The 8199-nt window shown below is 29.2% G+C and overlaps 1 pseudogene across 1 annotated transcript; it reads left to right on the top strand.

Moving 5' to 3' along the window:
- The first annotated feature begins 1426 nt into the window (after positions 1-1426).
- On the top strand, positions 1427-5788 carry LOC147382004 (lysine histidine transporter-like 2; annotated as a pseudogene). The gene is made up of 7 exons (XR_015174217.1): positions 1427-1596; positions 2950-3338; positions 3976-4369; positions 4627-4732; positions 4834-4925; positions 5367-5435; positions 5527-5788. The product of XR_015174217.1 is annotated as a lysine histidine transporter-like 2 (transcript).
- Positions 5789-8199: the final 2411 nt, after the last annotated feature.

Here is an 8199-nt window from a genome sequence, read left to right as displayed (position 1 = left end):
ATTAATAATTAAAATTAAATTTTTAATTAATTTAAAAAAGAACCTACCTAAAAAAATTAATTTACTTTTTAAGAGGTAGAGGATAGAGGATTGTTGATGGCAGTCGCACCACATGTCAAACAGTTTTGCTCACGGTCCTCTAAGCAAAACATCACTCAAACTTTGCCACCCTAAAATTTGAATCTCGGAATTGATAATCAAATACATTAAAACTTGAATCTTTGAACCGATAATCAAAATTTCAACAATCAAATTGGACCCAATCAGCCTACATTAAATTTTGGATATCCGAATTGATTATTGAAAGTTTAAAATATTAAATTAAATATTAATATGGGGTTACTATTGCCACACCATGATTAACATAGGAATTGGTATGGCGTTAGCTTGGTGTGTCAAATGCAGCTCTCTATTAATATCCTTTACTTTTTTGTATGCCTAATAATATTTAAAAACAAATCAATTAAAAAAAATAAAATAATAGAGATTGAGTAGGATTCTATTCCCTTTTTTTTTCATTTAAAAAATAAATAGAAATACATAGCAAGTAAGATTTTATCCAACGAATTTTTTTAATTTAAAAATAAATAGAAATTAACTCCAACTAACTAAGATTTTATGTTTATCTTATATTAAAAAAAAAAAAAAACTAAAAGTACGTCAATATTAAAAAAAAGTTAATTTAAAAATTAAATAAATATTAACTCCCAGCAGCATTGTATCCGACTATATCACACAATTATTTATTTTTTTAATTTTAAAAATAAATAGAAAATAACGCCATATAGAATTCTATACGGGTTTTTCTTATATTAAAAAAAGAATTAAAATTACATTTTAAAATATTAAATATTAACCTCTGATTTTAAAAAGCTTTGGTTTATCAATTTTTTTAAATTAATTTTTTTTATAATTTCAAAATATAAATAAAAATTAATTTCATGTACGATTTTATTTATTTCTCTAAATTTTTAATTTAAAAAAAATTAGAAATTGATGTCAAATAGGACTCTATCCACAATTTTTTTTTAATTTAAAAATAAATAGAAATTATCGTTGGATGGGCACGATTTTCTTATATTTAAAAAAATAAAAAGTATTTAAATATTAGAAAAATGACTTTTTAATTCTAAAAAAAATAAAAAATTAACTCTATCCACGTTTTTTTTAATTTAAAAAATAAATAATAATTTAAACAATAAATAGAAATTAATGCTAACTAGGACTCTATAGGTCGTCTCCAAAGATTTTTTTTAATTTACAAAATAAATATAAATTAAAGTCAAATACGTCAGATCGTATAGAAGAGAAAAAAAAATTGTGATCGAGGAGAAGAGAAAAAAAAAATATAGAGAAGAGAAGAAGAAAATATAGAGAAGAGAAGAGAAAAAAAAATTGTGTATCGAGGAGAAGAGAAAAAAGAAAAATTGGTGGAGAGATAATGTCTTCTAATAATAAAGACAAAGAAATTGAGGACTGGCTTCCAATAACATCATCGAGGAATGCGAAGTGGTGGTATTCAACTTTCCATAACGTCACGGCTATGGTTGGAGCTGGGGTATTGAGCCTTCCTTATGCCATGTCGGCCCTTGGATGGTATGTATTCATATATATGTATTTGTCATTCATCAACAATTTCTTTTCTTTTTAGATTTATTTATTTATTTAATTTTGCCTTTTTTTTTTCTTAATGAACCATGATAATTTTCTAAATAATAAATTTATTAATTGCTGAGTTTTACATAAGATTCCTCATCAGTTAATGTTTCTAAATTTTGTAACTGGTCATGTTTTTGGGTGTTCTACATCGAGATGAGCTATCTCTTTGTCTATTATTTTTCCTTCCTCTCATAATGCTAAGTCATCTCGTCAATGTTTTTAAAATCAGACTGAAATTTTGCTCAATTGATTTCTGTACCGATTTCTATCAAGGAAAATCCTAGGGGACTTTGTTTTTCACTGTGGTATCTCACTGTCTTGATGTGATAGTCGAAGATGTGTTTTCTCGAGATACAAGTAAAAAGCATCTATGATTATGTGCAAACCTCCATGTTAGAAATGTGAGAATCGCAGTAAATGCTAATGTCACTTCATCATTACTCTTCTATCAATTATATCAATATCAATTACACCTAACCTTTTTTTTTTCTGTTTTCTTTTTTCCAAGTCTTTATATATTTGTTTCTGTTTTTAATATTCAATTTTCACTTTATATAAAAAAAAAGACCAACAAAAGAAAAAAAAACCATAAATTAGTTAGATTTTTTTTTTTTTTTAAATATTGTAAAAAATAAACCATACAATTTAATAGTTTTACTATAAAATTTTGTAGATTTAGTGGTTTAAGTTGTTCATATAGTTGTTAGAATTTTAGATTTTAGTAGGTTCATTGATTTTGATGATATTAAAAGTCTAAAAGAAGTAAATAACGGATTGAGTGATTACTTTTCCATATTTTTCTAATTTTGAAAGACAGATGCACCCAATTTTTTATTTTTTATTGCCAGAATTTGTACTTTGAAACAGATATTTTACCGGGTTTAAATCCTAAGAGATACAAGCCATTGAATCCCAGTGGCTTATTATTATTATCATTATCATCATGGGTTAGTATTAGAATTAAATTAGATCTACTGGGTCAACAATACTTTTGTGTATCAATCCAATCCACGATTTTGGAAATGTTGAGGAATAACCCAAACCATCTTAATATTGTTCGTGAACGAGACAAGAAATCAATGCTCAAATACCCTTCTTAAATCTCGTCTAGTTTACCAAGATCATGGCACGTTCAAATCATCTTGTTCATGAGTTAGACGAGCAAAAACTGAAATTGAAAATCATGGTGGACATAGAAAGAACAAAAAAAAAAAAAAGAGAAAACCAATTTTGAAAACCATAATAATAGATGTATCACATTCACAAATTGGTTTTTTTTTGTGTTTACAGGGGACCAGGAGTGGTGATGCTTGTTCTATCATGGATCATCACGTTATACACATTATGGCAAATGGTGGAGATGCATGAGATGGTACCAGGGAAGCGATTCGACAGGTACCACGAGTTGGGTCAACATGCTTTCGGCGAAAAACTCGGTCTATGGATCGTTGTGCCTCAAGTACTATCGTGGAAGTTGGAACTGATATTGTGTACATGGTAACGGGAGGAAGATCGCTGAAGAAAGCTTATGACTCATTGTGCACTCCTGGGCAATGCAAAGATATAAAGCTCACCTATTGGATCATGATTTTTGCTGCTCCTCATTTTGTTCTTTCTCAGCTCCCTAACTTCAACTCTATCTCTGGTATCTCTCTAGCAGCAGCTGTTATGTCCTTGAGGTATTACTATTCTCTCTTATCTTTCTTTTACTTAACCTAATAATTGGTTCTTTACTCAAAACTTGGCCTAGTCAACTCGACACGAATGAATTTTGAGTTGATTTAGCATTAAAACTTGCTTGAACCATAGTTTTAAAACTCAAAAACTTGATTTGAATAGACTTGAATGTCAATTGAGTTAGAGCCAAATTTATGTGAAACCCAGCCTAATCAACTTGACTTCATTAATGAATATTGACTTGGATCAGTAATAAAACTTGGTTCTTTAAAACTTGAGAAATCAAGCCGACATAAAACTGATTCCAAAAGAGTTCGACTATCCCAACTATATTAGTAAGATATACCCACTCTTACTAACGACTCAACAGGGCATATCAATGATCCAACAGGACAATGTACCTTGTTGGATCATTCGTAAGGGAATTTTCCTAAACATGGAAATGTTTGATCCTTCCTAAATAATCTGCATTTCTCTTCCCACATGTCACTATGTCATTGGTCATCAGACACTTTCTCTCCCTACCATAGGAGATATCAAGTGATCCAACATGCCATTTATAGACCTCATTTATGTGACCTTTATTGATCAATTTTATCTTTTAATTTATTTTTCTAAAAAAAATCATGTTTTCTACAGTTACTCTACCATTGCTTGGTCAGCTTCAATTCATAGAGGTGTTCAACCCGATGTTCAATACAGTTACAAAGCTTCAACGACATCAGGAAATATATTCAATTTTCTGTCTGCCTTGGGTGATATTGCCTTTGCCTTCGCGGCCCACAATGTGGTCTTGGAGATCCAAGCCACTATCCCTTCTACGCCGGATAAACCCTCCAAGAAACCCATGTGGAAGGGTGTGGTTACTGCCTATCTCATTGTCGCTATTTGTTACTTCCCCGTAGCTTTCATCGGTTATTGGACATTTGGAAACAATGTGGACGATAACATCCTCATCTCACTCCAAAAACCTAACTTGTTGATCGCCATTGCTAACATATTTGTCTTCATCCATGTAATCGGAGGCTATCAGGTTCATATTTTTACGCTTTCTCTAATTTATTTTTCAACTTATTTGTTCATGTTCCCATGAATATTGGGATTGCCTTCACTTGACACACCTAGTTCTAAAACTAGTATAATATAAACCTTGTTAGTGTTCTTGTAATTTCATCTAGGATAAATAAAGTTCCATTTTTCTAATATTGAATGATACTATGACGTATTTCTATTGGGATTGCCCTCACTTGACACACCTATTAACTTTTTATTTACTTGGTTTGGATGTAGATCTTTGCTATGCCTGTGTTTGACATGATGGAAACTATGTTGGTGAAGAAAATGCATTTGCCTCCTGGCCTCCCTCTTCGATTGATTGCTCGTTCTTTATATGTCGGTAAGTATTTCCTCTTCATCAAGAAGTGTTTAATACTCAAAAAGTTTTCTTATCGATAGGACTTATGAAAATTCAAATCTTTGTGTTGTTTTTGACCGTAGCATTGACAATGTTTATCGCCATAATGTTCCCCTTCTTTGGCGGACTCCTTGGATTTTTCGGGGGATTCGCTCTTGCTCCAACATCATACTACGTAAGCTACAACCTCCACATTTCTCTTACTGAAACAACCTAATATTAATTTTCTAATTCTAATTCACTAAAGTTTTGGTATGATTTCATGGAAGAATAATTTTCTTGAGAAAATGAGATTTGTTGGTGTATGATTATTTTATGTCATGGGAAATTTATTTTATTGTTATAATCTGAAAATCCTAATATTTTTCTCTCACGATTACCCCTTCCTTCAAAACTTAAAACCAACTCTCTTTTTGACATTTTGTAAGCACAATCAAACATTATCCACAAAATCATAATCATATAGCCTTCTATATCAAAAAAATTTCAGTGTTCTCTCTCTACTTTTATTTTTACAGCTCACTTGCATCCATGTGGCTGGCAATCAAAAAGCCAAAACGATAGCCTTCTATATCAAAGAATTTTCAGTCTTATCTCCTTACTTTAATTTTTGCAGCTCCCTTGCATCATGTGGCTCGCAATCAAAAAGCCAAAAAAATATAGTTTATCTTGGTTTATTAATTGGGTAAGTCAATTAACTTGAAATCATTCTCATTTTCATATATCTTGTTTATTATCTCTGTGTTTTTTACCTCTGTGGTTCATTAATTTTTCAGATTTGCATCATTTTGGGTGTTTTATTGATGATTCTATCACCAATTGGTGGGCTAAGGCAGATCATACTTGAAGCCAAGACTTACAAGTTCTTTTCGTAGATCATCAGAAGAGTAAGGGTGATCATCTGAAGAGGAAGGTTGTCAACAACCTTAATGAACGGATTTTATATCTTCAATTTAACCTTAATGAACAGATTTTATTTCTTCCTTTTTTTAAACATTTGATACTTTCTATTTATAGATTATTACTACTTGGGTCTACTAGTGCAACCACAATGTCTATAGTAAATCGGTTTTGATTTTTGGAGATTTTTCAAATATACTCATTTCAATTAGTTTTTTTGTTGCTTACTAGATACTATAATTATGCTTAGTTTTGAATGATTACTTGAATATATAACAGTGTGAATATATAAGGGTGTATACCATTGTAGCTGTTAATTATGATAGTCTCAAAATTATTGATCGTTTTTTATTTGAAATATTTCTTTAATTTATAATTACAAGTTGAGAAAAATTGAAACTCAGTGAAATCTGATATATTCAAGTAATCTTTTCATTCTTCCCACTTACCCCATTTTCTCTTATCACAAATTAGTATTTTTTAATAATTAATTAAAAATCTAATTTTCTTTTATTTTAATTAAACCTATGGCAATTTAGTAATTTCATAACGTCTCTATAAAAGAAGACTAGGATCAAATGGATTTTCTTGATGCATGGTTTGGAGATGCAAGACCGTGGGTTATTTTTTACTAATTTAAACAACTCTGACTCCCATCATGTGATTTTCCTATAAAAAATATTCTCAACTAAATAGTGAAAAAGAGTAACATTATATCTTACTTGTATGCAGAACCCTTCTCACTTGTATCTCGATGAAAAGCATTATATCTTATTCATATAAGATCTTAAATCTACTGAACAAAAATCTTTAAAAAAAAATACAGTTTATATTGGCACCCGAACTTTTACTTAATTATTCTCAACATTAATTTACCATTTTACTCTTATTTTCCATTCCCTTCTTTTGTTCAATTCTTTTTTTTAATAGTTTTTTTGATTTAAGATTTATTTTTTTTACTTGTATATCAAATTAATTCAGATTAAATTGGGTTAGAAAAAAAAATGTCATTCAAATTTATTTATTTGATTTTTTTATCTTAATTTTTTGAGAAAATCATTTTCATTTAAAATATGTAATCATGCATTAATATATATATTTATATATACTATCTTAGTTTTTTCATAAACAAAAACAATTTAGTTGCTAAGTGGTTGAGTTCAGCTTGGACAGTATATGAATGAATTTTTGGATGGTATATGAATAAATTTAGAGAGGAAAGAAAGGCCCGCTCTGATACCATGATAAATTTGGGGGTCCAACTCAAAACCATTTGGCAATGTGTAACCCAAGTGGTTATAAGAGAGAGTTAAACTCAACATAAATATATATATATATATTTCATTCATTAACAATTTCTTTTCGTGTTATATTTAAAATATTTTACTAATATGTCAAAGAATTTTCAGTGTTATCTCTTTACATTATCTTTTGCAGCAATCGAAAAGGATATGGTTTATCTTGGTTTACTAATTGGATAACATACTTATCTTTACATGAACATTAAAGCCTATTATGTATCTAATAATACAGGGTTCATTAATTTTTCAGATTGCATCATTTTAGGAAAACTAGCTTTTCCATCAATCACCTTGAAGAATTTTATATTGAACACGTTTTATTTCTTTACTTTTTTAAACATAATTAGATTTGATTCTTTCTATTTATAGATATATATTATTATTGAAAAGTTGAATTTCCCTTTTTTTTTTCGTATTTACATTTGCCTTAAATTGGGTCTTGTAGTGGAACCACAATAGTATCTATAGTTAGGTTAGAATTAATCCAAGAGGCAGTCCCGCTCATCTAACGGTTTTGATTAATTCAGAATTGGTCATGTGTGAAGGTTGGAGATTTCTCAAATATACCTATTTCTTCCTGCTAGATGCTATAATGTATTTAGTTTTGAATGATTTAAGTCTACAATTGTAATTAACTTTAAAAAGAAAAAAAAATTACACTTAGTTTTGAATGATTTAGGTCTACAATTGTAATTAACTTAAAAAAGACACAAAAGTGTGTGCATGATTGTGAAAATGTTTTTCCAAAACATAAATTTATTTAAAAAATGGTTCATGAGACATTAACTATCAGAAGAAGAAAAATAAATAAATAAATAAATAAAAACTTAAATGCAAACTATTAAAACATGATTTAATCGTGGATAAGGATATTACTTTTTCATTAATCACCAGATCATGACCCATTTGTTTTATTAAGAGGGAGATTGTGAGAAAGGAATTTTCTTGTCGCAATTATAAAATAATGTCCACTTTCTTATTGGAGAGGGAAACCACTTGTATCTTTTTGTTACTAATAGAAGCCTTTGAATATACAATAAATTAAATTTTCTCCTCCGTTTTTCCGGAACGGTTACTTATGTGGCGTGCTTTGATTGAAAGTTGCTTAACAGAAAGTGGAACATAGACTCCATTTGTTACTATAGTAAGGGGGCTAAGTATCAAGTCATTATTATCTAATATGGGGTCCTTAATTGATTTTTTTATTATTTTTAAATAAATGAGATTGAGCATTTCTATTCATGGATT

This window comes from Akebia trifoliata, unplaced genomic scaffold (genome assembly GCF_017979445.1).
Source record: "Akebia trifoliata isolate Shusen 1 unplaced genomic scaffold, ASM1797944v1 Contig00091, whole genome shotgun sequence".
Taxonomy (NCBI): Eukaryota; Viridiplantae; Streptophyta; class Magnoliopsida; order Ranunculales; family Lardizabalaceae; genus Akebia; species Akebia trifoliata.
Note: the sequence above shows the minus strand (reverse complement) of the source record. Positions and strands in the feature narration are given on the sequence as shown.